Here is a 24,643-nt window from a genome sequence, read left to right as displayed (position 1 = left end):
ATAAATACAGCGGGAATGTCCTATTTCTTGTACAGAAAGACAGTCTCAACACTAACCATGAATGATGAGCAAGTGGGAGAATTAAAGCTTACTTTTTCCCAAAGCAGCCAAAAGCAATTTGCCACTGACTTTACCAGAAACATTTTTAAGTCTTGATGAGAGAGGACCTAATTTCGAGCTACCCTGCACAACTCAAAGCACCCTACAAATGCGCCATGCAGTCCAGCCCAGAGGCAGCACCCAGGCACACCAGGGCCAACACAGAGCAGCCAAGGGCTCGGGGATGCACCCTTGGCCCTCTCCCACCAGGCAGTTTTTGGTTCCCCCACACCTCGACCCCTTGCTCCTGCCCCCAAGCAGGGAAGAGGCCGAGGGGACCGCCATAACAGAAGGATTGCCCTTGCCTCACTAACTTACCTACAGTCCAGTCTTTTTCTGCATCTTGTGCAGTTCACAGCCGCTCTGCCCTTCTTCACTCCCCTTACTTCCAGCTGTACCTGTCCTCATAGCACAGACCATCACGAAGAGCCCACAAAACACCCATGGTTGTGCTTTCAACAAAGGTTACACACGTCCGACAGACAACAAGATGGCTGCCAGCTCCCACCTGCAGCACTGAGCCCTGATGGCCCTGACCAGCCTTGCCTGGTGCCTGGGTCAGCACAGGCCTGGGCTGCACCTGGGCTGAGCTCCAGCTGAGCCCCAGCCCCAACTGATCCCACCTGAGCTGATCCTGATGCTCAGGCCTCTCTCATCTCTGCTTTCCGACCATCGCTAGGAAATGGAAAAGCCCACAGATGTGCTACATGTGCACTCTGGATCAGAGTGAACAGGGTTCTCTTCATTGTGCAAGATCTTGGATCTCACTCATCAGTTTGGAGAAATTTTCAAGGAGAAACTCAGGAATTTTCTCTCTGATCTACCTCATAGATTACCCCGAGATGGACGGGACCCATGAGGATCATCAGGTCCAACAACTCCTGACCAGGGCAACCTAAGAGTCACAAAGTTTGTTGTCCAAACACTTCTTGAACACCATCAGGCATGGTGCTGTGACCACCTCCCTGGGGAACCTCTTCAGTGCCTGACTGCCTTTCATTGAAGAACTTTTTGCCAACATCTCATCTGAACTATACTAAACCATACTAACCTTACTAAACCATGCTAACTTCATATTAAACCATTCTGCAGGAACCATGGGGATCTGGTACATGTCTAAGTACTTTATGAAAGACTTTTGAAAGCACTGAAATGAGAGAAGCGCAATTAAGATCATGACACAGGGTGAATGCACAGAGTCCCTTGCTTCCCCAATAAGCACAAAGGAAAGAAAGCTAAATAAAGGCCCTCAGAAATGAAGGGCCAAAGAAAATTAACAGAACACCTCATTCATGAAACGTGAAGACTAGAATATTTTTACTGTGGTTCTCAACATCAAACCACTAAACATTATTAAATAAATACAAAACATGGCAGAGTAGGTGACAAGGGCTGTTGACATAAAGGACAGTACATTTCACAGCACACTGCCATAAAAATACAAGTATAATAAAGTGACAGAAGCCATCATGCTTTGTTGGAGTGCTAAAACTGTGTGTTATGCTGCTACAGAAAGAGCAGAGAAAAAAAAAAAAGTTTTACACACACAAAGAACGGCCCAATTTCTTAGGGTTCACATTTGAATAATATGGCTGTATTTCTTCCTTTTCTTCGTGGAAGTAAGGGGTTCCATATTGTTACAGAAAGTGTGCATGCATGGGTACCTCTCTGACAAACAGTCTTTGTGAACATAAAGGCTCTATAAATCTGGTTCTGTGTATCTCAACTTTGAGGGAGTTGAGGGGAACACAGTGTGTGCAGATAACAAAATTAACATCTGAAAAACACATTGTTTTCCTTTCATCTGAGGTATAACACAGATTCATTAGGAGATCTGCATGCTTCTGTACCTTTCCCCTTAATATTAGAATGAATGAATGCTATTTACATATGTCATTAGTGGGAAAATCCCCCACAGAGGAGCGCACTGAATCCTAATTTGCAGTGAATAAAATGCTTTATGATGTAAGACTGTCAGGCACCCTAGTTGGTGCAAATGAATGTTTAATCATGACAAAGGGTTAGACATGACACAGTGCAAAATACGTCAGACAGAATGACGGCCAATATTAGCTTCCAATGCTCAATGACTCTTTGATCAGAGTAATCAAAATGCATCTCAGCAACTGAAATGTTGCAAAAGTAACAAAATGCTGTCTTTTGATCCCAGAAATTAATCTTATTTCAAATGCTAATGCTTGGTGAGTATGTGCTTGACTAGGCGAGTGAATGCAACAAGTTCAGATGTAATGACAGCAGCATTTCACTTTTTCCCATCGTTGTTAATGTCAGCCATGTTCTACCACGTGGACAGAGGTAGAGCTACTAACACTTGAGTCAGAACCCACATCCAATCCTTTTCCTAGAGGTTTGCCATCATTGGAACTACAGACCTGCTGATACTACCACACATAAAACGATCAAAAAAGCATTTTCTCAACACACTGTTGACTAATACTGTTGATGATTATTACTTCCCTTGATTTTTTGATTCTGTCTACATAGTGGGGTCCTTCTGTGACCCTCCTCAAATTCTGTGCCCTGTATAACACAAGAAAGCAGACTGCAAGGGCTTACAGTTGCTATAGACACTGGAACAACAGAATCCCCTCACATGTCAAGTAGTAACCACAGTCTTTTGTCACTGATAGCCTTGACAACATGTAAATCTCAGTGAAAAACATTTATTCTCCTATGAAAAAGCTCCATGCGAAGGAAAATAAGCAAACATGCCAGAGCTTTTATCTCCTTTATAGAAAAAGCTTAATGGTACCAAAGAACTATGAAGAAAAAAGAAAAAAGATCAGTGAAATACTGTTCTGTGGAGACTTCATTCTGAAATATTTGGCTTTCATAGTTTACACTTTTCATTTGTTCATGATTCTGCATAGCCTGAAGTACATTACAAAGTTCTTGTTGATTCCACTAGTACCAGATCAGGACTGCCACTTGAAATTTACCCTCGTGAAGAACTCCAGGCCTGTGTACCACAGATGTTGTAATCCTCAGATGTCAGACCCGCCAGCAAACAGAACATGGTTCTCTGCGCAGTATGACCTTCATTCCCTCTGAACTCTGAGCTAGTGATTTTGTCTTCAAATAATATAAATTTTCAATATTGAAACTACTAGCTCAGATGTCATAATTTACACAAATCTGGAAAATAACCACACAGAGACAAGGCATTAGAGCAAAACCACGTCATACACAAGATGTAGAAAAAGCCCTCAATCAATAAAAGATGAGGAAAGAAGACTTCAGCCATTATTCATTAAATGCACAGATGTTAAACCAAAAATCTGGACAGCTCGCTGTAATGACTTTATGAAAGAAACAACACAGTGTTTCCAGAAAAACTCTAAGTCTTGCAGGGAAAAATACTTAAACAGCCTAAGAATTTAAATCAGGATGCAAGAAGTTATTTAGGCCACCAGAAGATAAAATGCATATAAATCAAGCATATGCACTCATCCCCTGCTCTTCCTAAATTAAGTTTATATTTAAATCCCACCAACTCTAGGGAAAGCATTTCCATGGGAGGGTTGCATAGAAATAGGTACACTAGACTGATAATACACCATACTCATAAGTTACATAGTGGCTTAGTTGTGAGGCAAAGCAGACTTCATGCTGCTCTTGACCATTCTGTCACTGTAAGTATTCATGTATTTAAAATCAAGCACACACTTAAGCATTTTGCTGAACTGGAGCTTTACAGCAACTTAGGATCAAAGTTTGAGCATCATGAAAGCACATGGCTCCTCTTCCAGAGTTCAGTAGCTTAAAATACTTGCAGTTTAATGCTAAGAAAACTTAATGGAATCCTGCTAGGGAGAAAAGATCCCCTCAGCCCTCAGAAAATGTAGTTTGATTGCTGCCTTGTCCTCATATGTCTTCAAGCTCTCTATTCCTTTCCCTGCAAAGTCCCACAAAAGGTTTACTGTGGTGGTGAGGATGACAGAGGCAGGGAGGCAATACATTTTGCTCATAACAAATCCATCCAGAAGAATTCCCTTTCCTTGTAGATAAAATGGGAGCAGTAGTTACCCTTACTTACTGTCTCCTGGTCTGCCGCTACTGAACTGGGTATTCAAAAATCACTGCTTAAAGCACCTACCAGCACACGGTCTCACTCCAAGACACAGATGGAAGAACTTCATAGTTCCCTGCCCATAGTCTGCCTGGGAAAGCTCGCTGGTGAAGGCAACACTTGTTAACATCCCAAGGATGACAGCCTTCTCCGTGTTCAAACGGAGGTCTTTGAGGTTTGCTTTCTGGTCTTTGAGGTTTGCTTTCCACACCGTTTCAAGCAATGTAGCATGCAGACGAGAGATCCTTATTAAACATCTATGGAAGTCAAAATCTCATAAATCATTAATTAGCTGACCTGTTACTGCTTTACATTCATCCTCTTCAGGATTCACTCAAAAGTCAACAACTTCCAAATCAAAATTTCTCCCAGTTTTCATCATACTACTCGCTCCACCAGACTTAGCTGGCTAAAAAGAAGAGAGGTGGGTGGAAGAAAGGCAGAGAGATGGAGAGAAAGAAGTAAAAACAAAAGGCAAACTTTTCTCATTAGGAAACCATGTGATGTTAAAGAAGGCAGCATCTGAAAGCATACATTTATAATGATCCAGTCTACATGAATACTGTCTTTCCTTCGGGATACTGTTAGCCAGTTCTCTCATATGCAACTCTACATTTACATATAGATTAAACCTTTCTAGGAAGCAATTTTACACATTTTGTCTTAATATTTTTCTCATTAACATTGCACATAGATTAAGCTTCTTGAGAAGGAAAAGACATACCTGGATATCAGTGGCACAATTTCTAGAGATCATGTTTGCTTTTGAAGAAAAATATGTAATAAAAGACTAATAAACACAGGACCAGTCACAAGTGGATTTTCAAGACTCAGATAAAAAAAAAGACAGAAATTGCTGTGGTGCTCTTAAAACAAACACTTCCTTAATTATCTCCTCTGGTGCTAAGTAACAATAGAAGAAAAACAACAGCAAAATTGCCTGTAAAACAAACTTCCCTCACAGGGCTCAGTACTTCAGTGAGGATCATTAGTCCTAATCAATCAGAGCGTTTAATCGTATGCTTAAGTTTAGGCTTACAGATAAGCATATGCATAGTCAGATAAGGCTAGGTATTGTGCTGAACCACTGCTGAAATGCTCAGCATCCAGCAGGATTAAGCCTGCACTGCTGAAATCTAAATTTTCTTCATGTCGTATTTGCAGACGGGGTGTAGGATTCAAATTAGAGGGAGGATTAAGAAAAAAAAAAAAAAAAGTCCTCATGATAGCGGGGCCAGGCTAAGCAAACATTTCATGTACACACCAGAGGAAAGATGAAAGGAAAGCAGCTGCCCTTCCATGGTCAGAAATTCTTATCTGCTGACCGAACCTTTGTTGGTTTGAGAAAGCACAAGTGGTCTGCATTGGCGGAAGGTTCAAAGCAATTTTTTAATAGATAATGCAATCAAAAGTCTGTCTATCTGTTGAAATATTTAGAAGAACAAGATATCACTTTGACCTCCCTACACCTGCGACCTTTGTCAAAGACTTTAAGAAGTGCTTTACACTTGTTTATGCTCTTTATCTTTAATGGGCTTCTGCATTTTTCAAAGATTAACATTTTGTGAAGTCCTGGGAGCAAAAAAATATATTCTGTAATTTTTAGCCAGTATTTCTATATTGTCTTCAAGGAGGGTGTATGCTACCAAAATAAAAACCAACATGAAAGCCCCAAGTCAGCTGGGGTTCCTTTAGGGGAGCATGCGTTTCTGGTCTACGTGTAGCTGGTGCACACCAAAACCAAAACATGAACTAGCCCAATAACTTACTAGGGATAAGGCAAAATGCTCAACATCATTAGATGCCAAGTTGAAAATGACAAATAATGTTTCTATCTGTAATAAATTATCTCAATATTTACATCTTCAAAAGAATATTGTGGAACTAAGGAGGAATTCCATAAAAGAATTTGCCTGTACAAGTTTTAACATTTTGGCAACAGTGGACATTGTCGGAGACTAAATCATGCAGAACAGAATCTTGCAAGGTCCCAGGACAACAATAAAATGAGATGGGATCAGTATCTGTAACATAGACTTCTACTAGGGAAAGCTGTGTGTAGGAGAATAGGCAACTGTAATCTCTCTCGTTTTGTAATTGTAATAGCGGAAAGTAATATTGGAAGGAATCAAGGAAAAGGAAATTCAGTTCCTGGGTTTGCCCCTTCATTTCCCTGCTCATAAACAGGAACAGTGCTGTGTACCTTTCTTGAGAAGCATCTCAAGTAGCAAAGAGAGTGGTTACTCTCCTAGTCTAGATCTATGACCACATTTCATTCATTAACTGCTCATGTTACTGACTGTTGTCCCACTTTTTATCCTTTCATCCAAACATACTCCAAATACATTGATTATACTGTATGCAACTTCCTACCTGAAAAGTCCCTCTTTGGTTCACTGTTTCTAATTAATCACTATACAGGTGTATTTGCTGGCACTGATCCATTTAATACACTCAACGTACCTAACCCAAGTTTTCTAAGCTATTTGCAGTAAACGTAACTAATCTTTTTCCATAGCTCATAATCTTTCTGAAGGAACTGATGCCATGCTGGTTACCCTTCTGTCTTTTGTAATGCCCTTGTAGGCTCAAAATTTATAGCTCCTCAATGCTTTTCACTCTTGAAGCCAAAACTTGCTCAGTTACAAGCAAGTACAGCTCCCCCTGAATCCATTTATGCCAAGACATTCAGCCCCTATGCCAATAAAATTTCCATTTGTATTAAAAGTCTCTACTGCATTGGAAAGACACGAGTTGTAATTACTTAGGGGTTTTGTGGGTATTTTTCCTCTGATGGATCCTCAGGCCAGATTCACCCGGGCACTGATAGTCAGGATCAAGCAGTCTGTGCATCTACTACTGGTGGCTATGGACTGGCTTAACGGAGGACTTCAAAAGCTTATGTAAAGCTGGAGAACAGCTTAGGCTATTCTCAGGCTACTGCTGCAGTCACATCAGTGCAGCAAATAAGCCGTGGCGCCCCCCAGCATCAAGAGCATTTCTCTCCAAAGAACAAGGGGTTGTGTTCCCTTTCTGCTGGCCCTTGCACGATGGCTATGTTTCTGTCAAAAGTGAAGCAGAATAGGGCTTTACCTATTTACATCTGAGGAAGGAAAAGTTGGAAGAGGATAAAAAATCCTCACCAGGAATATTTTATTATTTCATCGACGTTAATAGCCTGATTGGTGCTAGGCAAGGTTCACTTGTTTATAAGCTGGGACGTGGGTTATAAACAGAACTAGAACAGCATCGTTCACACATCTCTCACTCTTGTCCTAGTGTACATCAGCCTGTGCCAAGACAGAGGCAGTCTCAAGGCAGGTCCTTTTAAATTAGACTTCTCTTCTCAAAGACAGATTAGGTAGCAACAGAATATACAGATCTATCTCAATGCTTCGCCAAACCTCCTATCCATCTATTTCACTTCAAGGACTTATTTTTGCAGAAGGATTAATGTCAGTAAGGCAGCCCCAGATAGAACTTTAAGTCCAGCAAGTTTTAGTCCAATCCAGGAAGCTTTCCGCTTTCCCCTGCAGCCTGCTGAGGGAGTACTTTTAATCCCCACATTTACCTTTTTGGAAGCCCAAGCTGGACCCTGCAGCAGCAAATGGGCCAGAGCAGTGACACTGCTGGTGGTGATGCTGCGAAGCACAAAAAGATGTAATCACAGGAAAAAAAGGTAGAGAAGAAAAAGGATTATGGAATTTGTAGTTCAGCAGCAATCACAGAAAAAAGGCAGAGTGACAGATTTATAGATTTAATGAAAAAAATCACTGATATATTAACAAAAATACAACAAAGTAGACAGGTATGTTGAATTTTTTTTTTCCTTTAGGTTTAACAGAACACATAGACTAACATGATTCTTTTGTTATACTAGATAATATTTTTGAGAAACAGAATTACAAAAGGTTAAACATAGAACAGATGTAAGTTATAAAATACAAGCTGATCAAAGCTCAGATTTTGAGACAGATATGTTAGCAAATGATGATAAATCAGTCCCACTAGAATTGTAAGAAGCAGACAAATGTAACTGCAAGAGTGAAAGTCAAGAGTTGAAAACAGGGAAAGGAAGAAAAAGAGTGGAAACAAATGTTGAAGTTAATTCTAGACAACTTGTATAGAACATCAACTGCCTATATTCCACAAAAAGGGAATATTATCTACTGACACACCCAATTTGCCTTCAACATGGGACTCAAATGCTTTAAAATCTTAATATTTGCTTAATATATACAAATTTCTAGGCATTTCCTCTTTTAAGGAAATGGGTAGAAAATCCTTTTTTTTTTTTAAGTCTTCTTAAAAGATTTCCAATTTCAACAAGATCTGTGCTATCATAAAGCTGTAAAAGGGCTAGAAAATTTTATAAAAGCAGGTACTAACTGGAAAGCTGAAACCACTTTTAGTCACCCTGCCGATTTAAAACAAAACAAAACAAAAACTTCTAAACGCATCTAAGTTCACACAAAATGTATAGAAATTCAGACATTTGAATGAAAGTCGAGGGTTCAATTTCTTCCCCTTTCGTAGGCAAATAAATAAAACGCAGTGAGAAGCACACTATTTACCGAGATGTAAGTGAAACAGAAAACATTTGAAAGACCAAGAAAAAGGAGGTAATTGTTAGGACTGTCAGCAGGGGAGCACTGTGATAATTTGATCTGAACTCTGCTAACAAATCACTGCACCATTCTTTTTACTTTAGTATCTGTTTATGCTTCTACAAATTGAAACCCCACTGGCAATGCGCTGAAGAACAGAGCTCAGCACAATAACACATCAGCCTGGCGATTAGTTCAAGGTGGGGAAGGATTAGCTGACCATCCCAAACCTACAGTCCTCCTCAATATTTTGTCTTTCCCTGCTGAGGTAAAAGGGTGCAGACATATGTAAGTAATAAACTAACAGGCTTCCATCTACTTGAGGTTGAGTGGAAGGAATGCAGAACAAAACTATAAAAAAAATAATAGACAAAGGGGCAGTGAAGACTTGGTGGAACTCAATACCACATCTGCTAAGCTATGCTGGGATGTAGCACCAGGATGCCCATAAGTTTTTAAAGATATAACTATGCCTTTTTGTGATCTTGCAGCGCACTGTTCTGGCCTAAGCATGCCAACATTTAGAACTGACACGAGATCAAAAGGCTGATAAATGAGAGGAAAGGGGATGTTTGACCCACTAAACCATATTCTACAAGAATTCGAGGCCTTTTAAAGCAATAAGAAAAGTAATACATTACTGCATCTTGAATATATTGTGACATTCATTTCTAAGAAGCAAAACTAATATCTAGATCCATTATATACTTTCATGCATATATATACACAGACATACATATGAGTACATATGTTTATGCTTATTTTTGTGAACATATTTTACATCATAAAAAGCTGCTGGAATTTTCATTTCTAATGAAAGTTATATTAAAATCATTTGGAAATGAACTTAATTTGAGGTGCAGATATTTATGGTTCCAATTTATTACCAGCGAAATATATAACGACAGCAAGGAACAAAAACACCGGGAAATTGAGCACAGAGTTGGAAGTTGAATAAAGCAAAATAAGTTATTTTTCCCACTTTAACATCTACCGCTGCTGAATTCAAGGGCAATTTCGTGTTCTAAACAAAGCCAGAGTGATTTGGGCCATTTATTTCACCAGGGCCAGGTTTCCACCAGTATCACCAGTCTGGCCATACCATCAAGTCATCAGGAAAGGACTGTCAATCTTTTGCAGGAGGCAGGCTATGGGCAGCAATGACCAGTAGTAAACATCCAAACTCAGCAGTTTTAGGATTTATATTTAACAAAGATTGTACCAACAGCAAATGCTACACATGTGTGAAGTGTATGCAACTTTGAAAATTTCCTATATTCTGGGATATTTCCCTTCAGTGTCACATCAGGAGTTCATATGTCCTGTTGTTAAAGGAACAGACACAACCAAACTCCCCAGCACCGTGTTGTGCTATTGTCTACATGAATGCCAGATGAGGAATCACCCTGCTCCAAACTGTGTGCACAGAAGCAAGCAGTACCATCGTCAGGATCAGAGGCACGCTGAGTGACAGCCCCTGTGAAGATTTCCCAAAATACACAAGAAATCACACCTGGTCTGTTGTTAGTCCTCGTCTCTCTCTTTCTCATGCCACTGAGGAGGCTGGGAAGGTAGCACAGTGTGGAAATGGCTCTCCTTCCACCCAGCCCCACCGATGACTTTGAGGTACCGTGTACTCTCCAAAGGAGGAACTTGGTATCAGCAGTTCCTGTGCTAATCTCTTGTAAGAGCTTTAGGTGCTCAGCACTTTTGGAAATCAAGTTAATAACTACTAATGACATAGAAGGATGACAACTGACTCTTCACGGTACTCCTTATTCAAGCATTTTTCAAATAAAATGCAAGTGGAAATTCAGCTGTGTTATGTGAGAGGATTGCTGAAAAGGATCCAACATCTTCAAAAAACAGAGAAATGCAATTAAATTACATTTGGATGCAAAAGCCATGAGATGTTCTGGTTCTCCAGAGGAAAAACATTCTCACAAATAAGAGAGCTATATAAATGTGCTGGGGCATGAGAAGCAGCTTATACAAAGGTAGAATGACACTTGAGAAGAGAAGGCTGAGAACCTGCTCTCCTCTTAAGTCCACATGTAAGGAGAAGCAACTGGCATCCCTTGTTTGGGGTATTTCAACACTCACTGATTGCATTGCCTAATGTGGGGATGTTGGCACTTTTTAAAATTAGCTAGTTCTGATAAGAGTTATCGCAGCACAGAGCTCACCTCGGGTTGAACACCTCCGTATTTCCCCCGCTTCCAGGCCACTGCAGCTGTTCCCCTGCTAATGCCTGCCTGGGCTGTCTGGTTTGGGACATAGGGCGAACGTGCCTGGGTAATTACAAGGCTGCACCCATCAGCATGTAAATCACTGTGTAAGAAGAAGTGGATAATCAGTACGTGACACTCCCGGTCCTCAGCACAGACGGGGACATTGAGCTACGGAACACTGTTTTCTGTCTCAAGCTGTTCTCGTCCTTCCCAGCTCGGTCCCACGTGCCAGCCAAGATGGATGTTGTAACGCAGGCAGGGAGCTGGTGACATCTGGGAGTGGGGAAGGCAAGCAGGCATGTCAAAAGATACGCTCAGAATCAATTTTTAGAAGTGGGTAAAAATAACATTGTTTGACTCTCTACAAAAAAGGCCAGGCAGGAGGAAAGCCTCTTTGTAGACAGATGTGGGTAAATTTGCATCTTGTTGTCAGATGCACGGAACAATTAGTTGAGAAAGTGCAGAGAACGCCTACAGGTTGTAGATGATGTTATTTCCACATCTGCAGAACAAAGATCAAAGCGCTCAATAAAAAAACATCAGAAGACGTGAGAAATTACTTTGCAAGAATTCGACATTTTCTACCAAGCCATCCCCCCAGACCATCAAGAAATGTTAACAGTCACCTGTTTATATCAAAGGAGCAGGTCCGAGTACCGAAGCCATTCAGCTGCAATTACAAACACATCGACTGTCAAAGGAAATCCAGCTACAGTACAAACAGCACCCACCTACTAAAGCTTTGTATTTTAATCTCAGCAATTTAGAAAAGAAAATCACTGCCAGAAATGTTAATATTCAGAAACTGGAGAATTCATGAGTGAATTCTGGGCAAATGGGTTATTTACTCTAATAGTACCAGGAAACTGTCTGTCAAATAAGTAGATGACAAAATCAGAGATGCTGCTTCCTTCTTAGGGACGTTTCTTTTTGTTTGTTTTTAAGGGGACAGAGCAGACTTTTTTTTTCCCTCCTCATATGTGGTGGCTGTCCTGTTTTGCTGCCAGCTTTGGTTTTCACAAAGTATTTTTTATTAAGAGGTTTCATTTCACTGAGGTTTCCACGTAAAAACAAAATATCTTTTATTGATTACTAGATTCTCGATGGTAAAAACGTGTAACCGAAAATGATGAGATGCAGAACGTAGAGGGACGGAACTGATGTGGCAGGTTTCCTGCCTACAGGGACAAAACAAAGCAACCAAACTTTGCGACACCCATTGTCCCCACCGGCCAGGGCACGCCAACACGACGGACAGACTGCTTACCCTGGCTGCCTTCGGGGACAGATGGCTTCGTTTTGGACACGGAGGAACATCCATAAAATTAACACTCACTCCATGTTCCTTGGTAAACAAATGTGCTTTGATTGATGAAGAAAAACTACAAAAAGATCCTACAAAACGTTCTTTCCCAGTCCGAAAGACCTCTCTGCGTTTTGAAGTGGAGCTAGCTCCTACTTCCAGCCCACAATTCCAAGGCAGCCAAGTAATTTAATAAATGTGTTTTAATGCAATCTTAAGTGACTTGGTAACATTAAAATCCAGTTATTGCACAACAGAATTGTTGTATTCCAAGGGAATACAGTACAGATCTTAACTGATGTGAAAACACACAGATTTTGTTTAATATCCTCTTAATCCTGCCAATTTTACTAATAAGATTACTGCCTAAAAGGCAACTAAATAAACTGTGCTGTTGACACCTAAAAAAACAACAAGAAAAAGAAGAAGAAAAAGCAATCTCTCTTGCAACATTCTCTTCCTTTATTATGGCCCCAGTCCAGCAACGGGACTACTTATGTGCTTAAAGTTAATCGAGTGCTTAAGTGCTTTGCTGGACAGTAGCCTGCAATAACATAAATCTAAGGGAACAAATTATTATATACAAGAAACTAGCAACAAAGTGAAAATAATTAAACAACTAAAGCTGCTCATGGGGATACTTGAGCTCCACATCACAATGCAAGGCAAGTGTTAATTTTGTGTATCTCAGTTTTTGGAAGAACACGTACCTTTCACTGTTTTTGCCTTTCCACTTCTGAACTTCCAGCCAGAAAGTTATAAAGCAAAGCTAACCCTCCTGCCAGCTCTATATTCTGATAGGTATCGAAATCTAAATTTGTAGATCCTGAACACTACTGAGCTAAAGGATCGGTCTTTGGGAGAACGATTTGCAACAGTACGTTTTCACTAGAGAGTGAGTATCATTGGAAGGATGGAAGGAAATTATAAAAGGAAGTGAAATGGGAAATTAAAATATCAAAGTAAGAGGGAAATGGGATTTAATGGAGCATTTTTTACATTTCATCTTTTGGGTATTATCTCAACATATTTGGACTTCCTTTCTCCACTATCAGTCAGGCCTCTTCTTGAGCCTTAATTTTCATTTAGTTTTTATCTCTGTCACACAGTCTGCCTTTATAGAGTCTCCTTGCTCCTGCTCTAAGAACATTCAGACTAATTTCCTTTTCCCTTAGCCATTTATCTTTCCTACACCCATTCAAGTCTATGGATGCATGCATCTTGAAGGAGGAAAAAAAAAAAAAAAAAAAAAAGCTAAGACTGCATATGTCATAAATGTGTCCAGGAATCAAAAATAGCTTGGGGATTAAAATCCTTCAACACCACACAGTCCAAAGCAAAGTACCCTGGCTGTCTAGACAAGCAAACAAACAAACAACAACAACAAAAAGAGCTAGGTTTTGCAAGAGCATTTTTCCCAAACTCTTTGTCCTCCTATAAAAATACTGCCTCTTTCACACAAAGCTGCAGCTTCAAGAGAAGAACCCTTCCCCAGAACTTTAGGTAGCTGTTGGCAGGGAGGGTTGCTGTACAGGGAAACTTCAGACTATCCAAAACTGCAGTCTGAAGGGTTTGTAAGAGGCCACATCAGACTCACTGAGCACAAGCCCTTAACTGGTGTGAGTACAGCAAACACAACACTTGTGCAGTCATGCAAACACGGTCACGACTTAAAGATGTTTCTGCTCCTCTTGGTAAGAAGAAAGTGTATGTAGCATTAGCTATTTCCTCAGAAGTTAAAGCTACCAGACACATGATGTAATTTCTGCTATAGCATCACCTAAGTAGGACAGCACAGACAGGGATGGGATCTGGGGCGATGGAGCCCCATGCACCCTTCCAGACATCAGTAGCCCCCGCACGCTTTGGATGCTCTCCCTCATCCTGCCGTGAGGGCTAGGCCAGCTGGCAGCAGAGGCAGCTCTACCATCCTCACCAGCTTTCGGCCATCAGCAAGTCTCCTTGACATGGGGAATGCTCCCAGCCAGACCTCTGACGGGTTTGCAAAATAAGCGTGGTGGACTGGAAAATCTGGTCATGTGTATTGATTTCTGTATCGTGTTACAAATGCACTGGCTGTGCATTGTTCTGGGGCCTTGGCTTTTCTCCAAGTTAAAACTGTCAAGATTAGCCACGGAGTATTTTCATTCAACTTTCTAAACATGTAACATTGTGAAATTGTGATTTTTTTTGTGTGTGCAAGAAATGGATTTTCAAGGAGATCTGTGAAAAATGATGGTACCTTCCATGTTTAATGCAACTAAAATTTTCAAGGCCTTGAGAACCATGTGGTTTGAATGAACAAAAATTTCTCTTTTTTCCCTCACAACTCCGCACTGCCATCATAAATCAGATCAAGTAGCCTTGCCTTTAAAACTGAGGAATTAAAGCATAAAAATTAAACACCGAGGTAAATTCCCTATAATTGTCTGCACCCCAAACAAAACTCCCTCATGGTATACACAGTCACAGTTCTTCAAGCTAGAAAAAAAATATACCTAGGTACATTTAAAGAAATATATAATGAGGAGGATCAATAACAGAGCTGTGAAGCAGGCCACGAGGTCACTGTTTTCATGAGTATTTCAATAGGGATCTAGTTTCACATAACAGAGAATATGAACTTGTGTGAGCTGTTGCACGCCATTAACAGCTAGAAGTCATCTCCAGAACATCACAGCTTCTTCGCTTCTTCCACTAGAAAGTCAAGAAATTGAAGTGTCTGTTGATCCTGCATGACATTAGCAAGATATCAAGATTTTTTATTTTTTATTTTTTAAATAAAATGCAGATTTTCTTCTTTAGACTTCATGGTTTCAAAACTCTTTTCAAAAGCAGGATGGCTTTTTAACAGTTTGTCATTTTCAGGAAGCTGATGTTGGATAAGAATGGTAATAAGAGACCAAATTTAAAGGAAGACGTTACATCCTTTATGAACGCAAACTACACTGTGTAAAAAGAGAACCATTTCAAGCAGAGAACCCATTATTAGGTCCAAGAAAAGCAACAGATATGGAGCTTAGAGTACATTAAGGACTGCTTGTCTAATGTCCATGCTGTTGTTATCAACTTAAAAAAATATTAATTAAAAAAAAAAAGAGGGGACAAAAGTAACTACAACCTGTGGAGCGGAGAAGAGGCTAAAGGGGACAAGGTGTCAGCCTGTCCATGCTGAACACAGCTAAGGACAGACAGCACCAATGCAAAAGCGTGAGTTAGTAGATGACTTTGGGAAAATTACCATGGCTGAAAAAAGACAATTTCTGCCCCGTCTGTGATTGATTCCCCTTGCAAACCCTGCCTTTCCGTAGGGTACTATTTAATTCTACATCACCCTCTGCAGCAAAGCTGTTTTAAGACATTTGCTTTCTTCTCTCAACTTGCCTGCTCGCTGTCCAGGCTGTGCTCCTCTAACAGTGCAAGCATGCATGACACCACTGATGTTACCCGGAGCAAATGTGAACAAAAAGCCCTTCCACCCCTCCACAACAGGTACTCGGGGAGAAAGCAACAGGTGAGGTGGAGAGAAACCAAAATGTCAAATTGCATCGTTCCCAAATGGTAAAATTCTCCCCAAAGGGTTGATTTGTTAGCAAGTACTTGAGATGAGCAGACACAATTCGTTCGTGTCTGGCAGCATTAACTAATTACTAGCTGCAGACAGGAAGCACAGATGCACTGCGTGCCATACCGGCACTACAAGGCGTGTTCAGCAAGCAACAGCACGAGAGAAAGCACAGATCCACAGAGAACGTACACTGACAAACTTCCAGTGCTTTTAATTGTTCACTTTTTAATTGGTATTATCCTAACAAGAAGAAAAAGGCTTTCCTCAGGAGGCTGCAGAATTATATTTGCCTGAAAGCTTATTCTTTAAATAAAAAAGGCTGTTCATAGAAAGTCTATTAGTTTCTTCCTTCATCCCACTGAAATATGTTCTATCCCTTGGGAAATAAATTTTAATTTACTGTAATTTTTCTTGAGGTTTTTCACTTAGTATGTCAACGTACACTTCTCCTTCTTCCTCTTTTTTTTTTTTAACGTTGTGTAAAGACCAAGCTTTTTATAAATAGAATTAAACACGAACTAATGAAAAACAAATGAGTTAAAATCTTAAAAATAGCTGAAACTTTTATGGGGCATTCTTTCTAACACTTTTAATTTTAATTCAGTGTTCATGTTGCCATTTTCTAAACAGCAACAAGGAAAAGAAAACCTCCTAATAAGTAACATAAATTAAACAAGCCCTGTTAATACTGCCTACTGACCCCAGAAAAGCTGATGTGAGAACAGAGTCCACATTTCTTATACAGCCATGCTTCTGCACTCATTCATCTGGGCAAAAATCGGTGGTTTCAGGCAGACCGAAGTTCCAGCAGGGCTGTACCCAGCACAGCTAGCACTTGGTATGCTTCAGGTTTCACTTCTAGTTCTGTAGCACTGACTGACTGAATGAGTGAGCGAGTGAATGAGGATGGCCTTGGTATTTAGAAGTGCTGAGCGTGCAAAAAGTGGCAACGCAAAGAAAGCAGGCAGCAAAGCATGAATATGTGAATGTAAATTTTCTTTGCCCTGATCAATATGGCAGCCAACCAACACAAAGCTACACGCTGCCAGAAGGCCATTGCAATGAGAGCAACAACAATCCAGGCAGAAGTGAGAGAGATAGGGCTCAGGATGAGCCACACATAACCAGGGGTCACTAAATGCATAGCACCATTTTTATTTTTTTTTTGTATTTAGCATATATAAAACAGAAGAATCATAGTTCACTGCCTAAACTGAATGGGACTGGGCTCCATGCTGAAGGGCAAACCTAGCCAGTACTAACAATTCAAGAGAAAATGCAAAGGTAAACTGGGAAGAGGTTACGAAGCTCTGCAGAAAGGACTGCTTTCTACAGACAGCCATGTCTGAGCTTCGAGCAAAGTAGGGTCTGAGGTGGAGCCAAGAGCAAGTGCTGTGGAGAAGGGAGCCTCAGAAACAGCCACTGCATGCCAGGATGGGCAGAGCACCACGTGCGTGCAGCACAGAGCCAGCAGCACCTGCACGGTGCCCTGTGCTGGGAGAGCAATCCATATAGGAGTAGGGCATCCCTATGTCTAAATGCTTCTCTTGTGATACAGTTCCCTCAGACATTTCCTGAAAGCTCATCCTAAGCCAGTTCTGTGCTCACCTTACAGATCCCACACCAGTCCTCATCCTCAGCAGCTGAACTCCACACTTCTCGAGGGGCAACACATCATGTTTTACTGAATTCCAAGCAGATCAAGCAGATCAGGTCTACTGCATTTCCCTGGTACACAAAAATAAATTAGAAAAATCAGCTACCTTATGCAAAAAAAAAAAAAAAAAAACAACAAACAAAACCAAACCCAAACCAGTTAAGTTAGCATTATCTACCACTGATGCTAGCCTAGTTTGCTTTGATTTCAAAACCTTCAATTGCACTTTTTTCAGTTTAACTTGCTTTCTACTGAGACCTGACTCAAAAACCTGCAGTTTCTCAAGTTCCATCTACTCCTCTCCAATATTCTTAGATGCTGACACAGTATTTCTTATTCTGTAATTATACTAGTCCTGTCCCCACATGATAGAGCTAGTAAGAAGGCTGTGCACCCAGCCCTGCGATACGATGCACTAATTCATTCTGTGTTTTGGCACGGGGCTCCTCTGGCACACTTTATTTGATTATATTCAGCCTTCAAGTTTTCCTCTCACTTTGGATGCTGTCATTTCTACTTCTGTAACTGCATTCACATTAACCAACCTTCCTTCATCTCATTTCTAATGTGCTCATTCCTGAAAATAAGACGAAACGGTCAGCTGGTAAGGTAGCATCAGTAGGAACTTGACGATGCTCCTAATACAGCCTAGAATATACTCACACAATCTGCACCTTTAACAGCACGGTGATGCATATTTTTCTTTACAAATATATGTGTAGATAAAAATATATATTTGGTAATATTAACATTGATCTCCCTCTTTGAAGTAGCTACAAACTACAGAGCAATGATACGCTAGCAAAAAAAAAAAAAAAAAAGTAATCTCTATTACTAAGTTACATTCAGTTCCCTCCTACCCTGTGCCTGTACGAGGTAGAAAACAGTAGTTAAAAACATGTCTAGCAGCTAGCATCAGCTGCCTTAGCGCATGTCATGTAGTGCCTGCTGTGTTTTATTAGACAAATATAAAATTAACAACAGAGCTATAATGATTTCCTAAACTGGTTCCAACACAAATTTCCAATTTGAGGTCAGATGTATTGCCTAATAAAGTTTTACAACAGCAGTCAAATAGTGGTACTTAGCTCCCCAGAAATACAACTCCTAATTCACCAGAATTAGTTTTAAGACTGTTGTTCATCACATAAAACAAAAATAAATATTATTATAGCTTTACCCAAAATGCTCAGACGCAAATATCCAGAGAAGATGGTGTTGGGTTACTTTCACTTCAGACAACACAAATAAAGATACTTGATATATTTACATTTGCAGCAAACATGCACTATAACATCACCATTATTTGATCTGATGCTTGTAAACTGTCAGTTGGAAACTGTTTGGCAAGTACACACTTGGATTACATTGCTTACAGAGCATGAAACTTAAGATAATAGGCTACTAGGTTTTTGCACTGGTAAACCTTTTGTCTTTGTGATGGAGAAAATTGAGACAAATAAATACGTTTCTAGCATATCAATAAATTAAAACCAAAGAGATCTAGTTCTAGGTTAGTGAAAACAGGATCTGTTCCACAATAACAAAAGAGTTCATCTTCAACAACTGTTGCTTGACACATTCAGGAATCTGGTGCTAGGCATTATTTTAGGTCTTTGTCAGAAACCAGTGATGAAGTCAGACAGTAAGAAATTGTACAAAGAACAATAGAAATGTGAGCAGAATTTCCATGGAACTGTATTTAATTTATAAAAAATATATTTCAAACATTTAATCATGTCTGCAAAGCATTATTTTGAACATGTCCATTTAAAATAGTAAATTTTATATAAAGACTAGTAAGCTGCCCAGACTGGAAAATCAAAATCCTCTCCCTAAGGATAAGCCTAATCTAACTAAAAGCTTTGTACAATAAAATAAGGAAGGCTCATAATTTTTTTTTCAGCATGTTCTTAAATTAAGTGAGCTAAGACTAGGACTTCATTAAGGACTTCCTTCATCCACCCCAAAAGACCGCAGGATGCACAGATCCACTGCAGTTAGTAGCTGCACTTTCTGCAGGTTTTTTTTTTTTTTTTACAGATCAGTCCCCAAAAGCGCTCTGCCACAGCAGGACAGCACACACTGCTGAACCAGCACCGCTGGCTGGTGGGGAAACTGAATGGGGTTAAATATTTCTGACATCAGGCTACCTCTTTATTGCCATGAACGGCTCTTCCTCCCCTCCATAACCACAGAGATCGTCTCTGGGAGGGGAGGAGGGTGCTGTCTGGTGGTTAACAGCAGAGTGCCCAAATAACAATGGGATGCACTAACTCTTCCAGTATGTGCTTGCTCAGGGAGTACTTTGGGAAAGCCCTTCTCCTTGCTTCAGTGCTATCACTAACCTGTGGGTATCGCTGAGCATTACACAGCACCTGAACCCAAGGAGGAACGCCAGCAGCCAGCGTGATGGAGACACTGGTGGGTCTGCCTGCAACACCGCTGACTGCGCTGCTTGGCCTTGTGATGTGCTCAAAGCATGAGGAATTTATGGTTAAATACAAACTGCAGCTCTGGCTGAAATCAAAAAAAAGACTCCATTACACTAAAAAGATTTAATAAGGAACATTTGAAGTCATTGCTGGGTCACCTCATATGTGTTCTGTTCAGAGAGGCCAAACTCACATCGCACAGTGGGGTATCCCAGAGCAAACATATTCATGGATTTTATGCTCTCTAGATTTTAAGTGGGAATCTGAAATAGAGTACAAAATTCTCCAAATCGTATCAAATGACCACAATTACATGTCTGTACACACACATTACAGAAATAGACACATACACCAGGGGTGCAAGCCTTACCGAGGGCCTCAGCGTCACATAACAGACGCCCTGTGGATCTTTGGAGTTCATAAAAATCTGATCACAAACAACTAACGAAGCACAATCAAACATTTCAATTACTTTCAGAATGCTGAAGATGTGCAGCAGCAAAGAATCACGTGCTTGCTTTCAAGCAGCAGAGTATTTCTTTAACGATCCCATATGCCTCGTATCACTAACTGTGGCTTTGTGCTGTTTTTCTAACTACTGACTCCTATAAAACCAGAACACGAGATAAGGTTATACTGCTGGAGATTAGCTTTCCCTCCTCTCCTCCTTCCTCCTGTGCTCCTTCTTCCCAGTTACAGACTCTTTGGGGTTTCATTATTTAGCTTTCCCCTCAGGCATGGGGATAACACCATTAGAGCCATTTTACAGGCAGCAGGATTCTATAAATGAGGCTCTTATTTAAACAGCCTCACACAGAGCTGATGTCAAAGTTCTCAGCTATTTACAGGTGACATCACACAAGACGCCTTCTGAAGCATAGCCAAAACAAGTACCATGCACAGATTAAGTTTTCTTGTCCAACATACATCAGAAAACAGTCATTCCATCCTCACTTCACCTCACCAAGCTGTTTCTTCAAGGAAATATATGACAGAGCTGCACGGCAACTTTTATTTTTGGCCCTGGAACAGGCTAGACCTTGGTTTTCCCTGAACAAGAACTGAGCAGACGTTTGTGGGGACAACTATTATCTTTCTCATCAGATTTTCCAATCCCTACTGAAAGCCTGCAGCAAACAAAGAAAAGAAAAAAAAAAAAAAAGGATGGGGTAGGGGGGGGTGAGGTCTGATAGCAGCTCTAGACAGACATGGCTAAATAATCACTGTTTAATTAATCAAGATCTGACAGTGCCACCAATAGTCATAAGCCAGGACGTGAATAAATTACTTTTGTCTTTATATTTCTTAGAATCCATTGAAACATACCAAAGGAATAAGGCCTCAGATCTTTGGGGTTGAACTATATGTAATATCCAAGTACTATATATATATATATATATATATATATATTATATATTTGGAGTGGGGAACAAGGACAAAATCTTATTTTCCAAGGTCAAGCAATTTCTTAGCAGATCAGCTTTCCACATTCTTATAGGTAGTCCCATTATTTCAGTGGAACTGCTCACATGAAGGACACGACTGCAGTGCAGCCATTTGCAGGATAGGGCCCTGCGTTTTGAAACCTAATGTGTGATTTATACAATACACACCTGCTTTGAAACATCTTTCTGTTCCTCTGTTAGATATTAATCCTACACAGTAAATTTTGCCATTTATTAGCATACATTTGGAGTTTATTTTCTCAATGTTTAATCACGCATAGCACTCATTAGCATATATGAACACTCCTTTTCTAGAGCAGTTTGTGTAGAATTCTCATTTGGGTTAATTACTATGTAAGATAGCTAAATTCTAATTAAAATTCAATGGCACATGTAATGATAAAAATTTATCAATACAGGGTCCTTTTCAGCAGTTACTTTTATTAAATTACTTCATTGTTTATTTCTTGAAATTGGGATTTTAAATTAGGCTGGGTTTTTTACTGCCATAATAATGGTTTCACCAGGCTTTAACTGCAATTTTTTACTCCATATTTTAAGGGAATAAATGCCTTCCAAGTTTTGTATTTACTCATTTTTGGTTTGCTATGGCTTTAAAGATGTATATTAATCTCCATCTCCCAGCACAAGGTGCAGGAGTTTGGTACCATTCAGGCTAATGGCTAACATCCATTAACTTCAGGGGAACTAGGAGCCATGAAGCCAAATAGCATAGATCAAATCTCTCTATCGATTAAAACAATCCTTAAATGAGAGCTCTACTATTTTCCTTATACTACTAGCCAGTACTATAGCTGTAAAGACCAAGTGTAATTAGAAGCAGTTAGTGCTAACCATTGCTGGGGAAGAGCTGAAGGCAGCAGCCTCTGCTGTTCCTCAAGCTAGCTCCAGTGCTGCACTTTTAGAAGTCACCACCATGGATGTTCACACGCATTTGCATAAATATCTAGCAGCTGAGGAAAATAGTTTGCTCCCACAAACAGTCTTCCATTTTTAGACAAATTTTCTACATTAGGCAAATCTTACAGTTTAAAAAAATATATATATATGGAAAATATTTTATTTCATTTGGGTGCGGTGAAATGTGCATAAAGAAATGTTTGCCAGGTTCTGGTCTGAGCTCATGCTTTGCTCGCTGCATGCAGGACGAACTGCTGGAAACTGAACGTGCCCTAAACAAAAACAAAGCCGAGCAGCAAAAACTCTTTTCTGCTGCACTAAATGCAGAAGGCTGTTATTCGCAAACATAAAAATGACTAATCACCCTTTAATCAAGTTATGGTTAATAAACTCATCCAATTTTTGCTTAATCATGTTAATATTCAGACATGTTAAACAGTAAATCCCTTCAGGCATGCAATCCTGTTTGCCAAGTTTCAGTCTACAACAAGGTGTAAATCTCTGAAAGCAGCCCTTTGGAAATGCTGACAAACCTTTGGCTGTTGTAGTATAAGCTGGAGTCTCTGTAAAACAAAGTGAAAGCAGAGTTAGGTTTCTCTCCTAATTTCTATCCCGCCTAAGATTCGCACAAGGTAATTCCCCCATCCTAGATTTACCCCTTGCAGAGCCTCCGTTGCTACACAAGCCAGAGAATATAATTGAAACAGGCAGGAAGAACAAAAACGAACAATAATTAATTATTATTAGAGCATAATATTTATGACAAAATATAGTTGATACTTCCACTAATAGTTTAATTATAGTAGATCGGATTATCGGAGACAACTGTAATCAGATTCATGCAGTTGTTTGTTTTTAAAGGTGCTTTCTGACTTCTGAAGCAGAATAAATGATAAATAATGCATTTCCTCCGAGTTGGTGGGAAAAGTCAGGCTATAATTAGCATACAAAATTACATATTCCGACACTTGATGTTCACCGATGCCATTTCTGTCACGTCATGCAGCATAAATAAAAAGCTGGCAACGTGAATACCCCCTAATAACTTTTTTCTTCCCCAAAGCCCAAGTACAGCTTTTTGTCGAGTAACTCCTTACAGGAAGAGCCCCTGGATCCGAAGCTCCCACCAGCTTTATAATAAACGAAAAGCCCACTTTGTGCCGCACGTGACGTGAAAACTGCAGACTGCTGCCGGATCCTAAAGAGAGGCGCAAAGAAAACTCCGACAGCATGGCAAGGAAGGCCCCTTTAAAGGCAGAACCCAGGGAGATGCTGAGCAGGGGCTCCAACAGAGGACCTTTGTACTTCGATGCAAATGAATCCCTGAAAAACAGACTGCAGACAATGACCAGGGAGAAGTCACGGAGAGCCAATCCATCTGCAGCTATTTTGTTAACTCAATGTTTCTTACATTCTTTCTGTTACACAAAACACTTGATGTTGACAGCTGTGAATTTTAAACAACTATTCTGTGTATGTTTTTCTAATTTTGTGTATTCAGAGAGTTTCCCTGCGCTGGGGGTTGAAAGCGGAATCCTTGGATTCTATAATTTAGAGATTTCATGCTTTTCAAATAGTCACTGCGACTCTGATGGAAAAACAAAGTGGAAATTAAGTGTCTAATGGAGAGGGCTTCGGATAGCAAGAAAAGTGGTTGCTTTAGAGATCTTACACAGAATAAAATTCATATAAATATGAGCTACGATTACAGAGAGTCTCTGCAAACTATTTGCTGCATGCGGCAAATATATTAATAAAAAGTATGGAAACTTTGTTCGGCTAAACCACAGTCTGATTACTCAAAATCCACTCGCACTTTGTAGTGCTCCTTTTAAAGAAAAACTGCAGCATTTTGAAGAAAAAGTTTGCCTTCAGTCAATTAATTAAATAAAATATTTGGATATCAGCAATTTGTCCATGTAATGAATGATTTTTTTTTTGACTAGGTCAAAAACTAACTTAAAGCAGATGCTGGTCTAAAGCATCTGCATTGAAAGCTGGTCTACATTTCTACGTATATTGAAGGAAAAAAAAAAGAAAACTCACAGTTAAAAGGCTCCCTGTAAAACAGAAAAAAGAAAAACACAAACAAGATTCCCTTTTCCACCAAAAAAAGACTTGAAAGTAGTTATCCATGGGTATTCTGTGATGCTTTGGCCATGACCGTGGATAGCTGTGCCAAGTGCTGTTATTCTGTTATTATGGATAACCTGGCATTTAGCAATCCTGGCCAAACCCTAGCTTTGGGTTTACCCCCCCTGGATCCATGTCACTGCTGGGCCCACAC

The 24,643-nt window shown here is 40.0% G+C and overlaps 1 long non-coding RNA gene across 3 annotated transcripts in view; it reads right to left on the bottom strand.

The window, feature by feature from the left end:
* LOC137861981 (uncharacterized) overlaps positions 1–24,643 on the bottom strand; it is a 150,908-nt gene that overhangs the window by 15,153 nt on the left and 111,112 nt on the right. Inside the window, exons 4-5 of one of the 3 annotated variants that reach the window (XR_011099970.1) lie at positions 17,507–17,626; positions 12,717–15,027 (exon numbers count right to left, since the gene is read on the bottom strand). This is a non-coding gene — a long non-coding RNA (uncharacterized lncRNA). Of the gene's footprint in view, positions 1–12,716; positions 15,028–17,506; positions 17,627–21,564; positions 22,920–24,643 lie in introns of those variants that run through there. The other 2 variants (XR_011099971.1, XR_011099972.1) reach the window with 2 other exon arrangements.

The sequence above is a fragment of the Anas acuta genome, chromosome 10 (assembly GCF_963932015.1).
Source record: "Anas acuta chromosome 10, bAnaAcu1.1, whole genome shotgun sequence".
In the NCBI taxonomy this organism is placed as follows: domain Eukaryota; kingdom Metazoa; phylum Chordata; class Aves; order Anseriformes; family Anatidae; genus Anas; species Anas acuta.
Note: the sequence above shows the minus strand (reverse complement) of the source record. Positions and strands in the feature narration are given on the sequence as shown.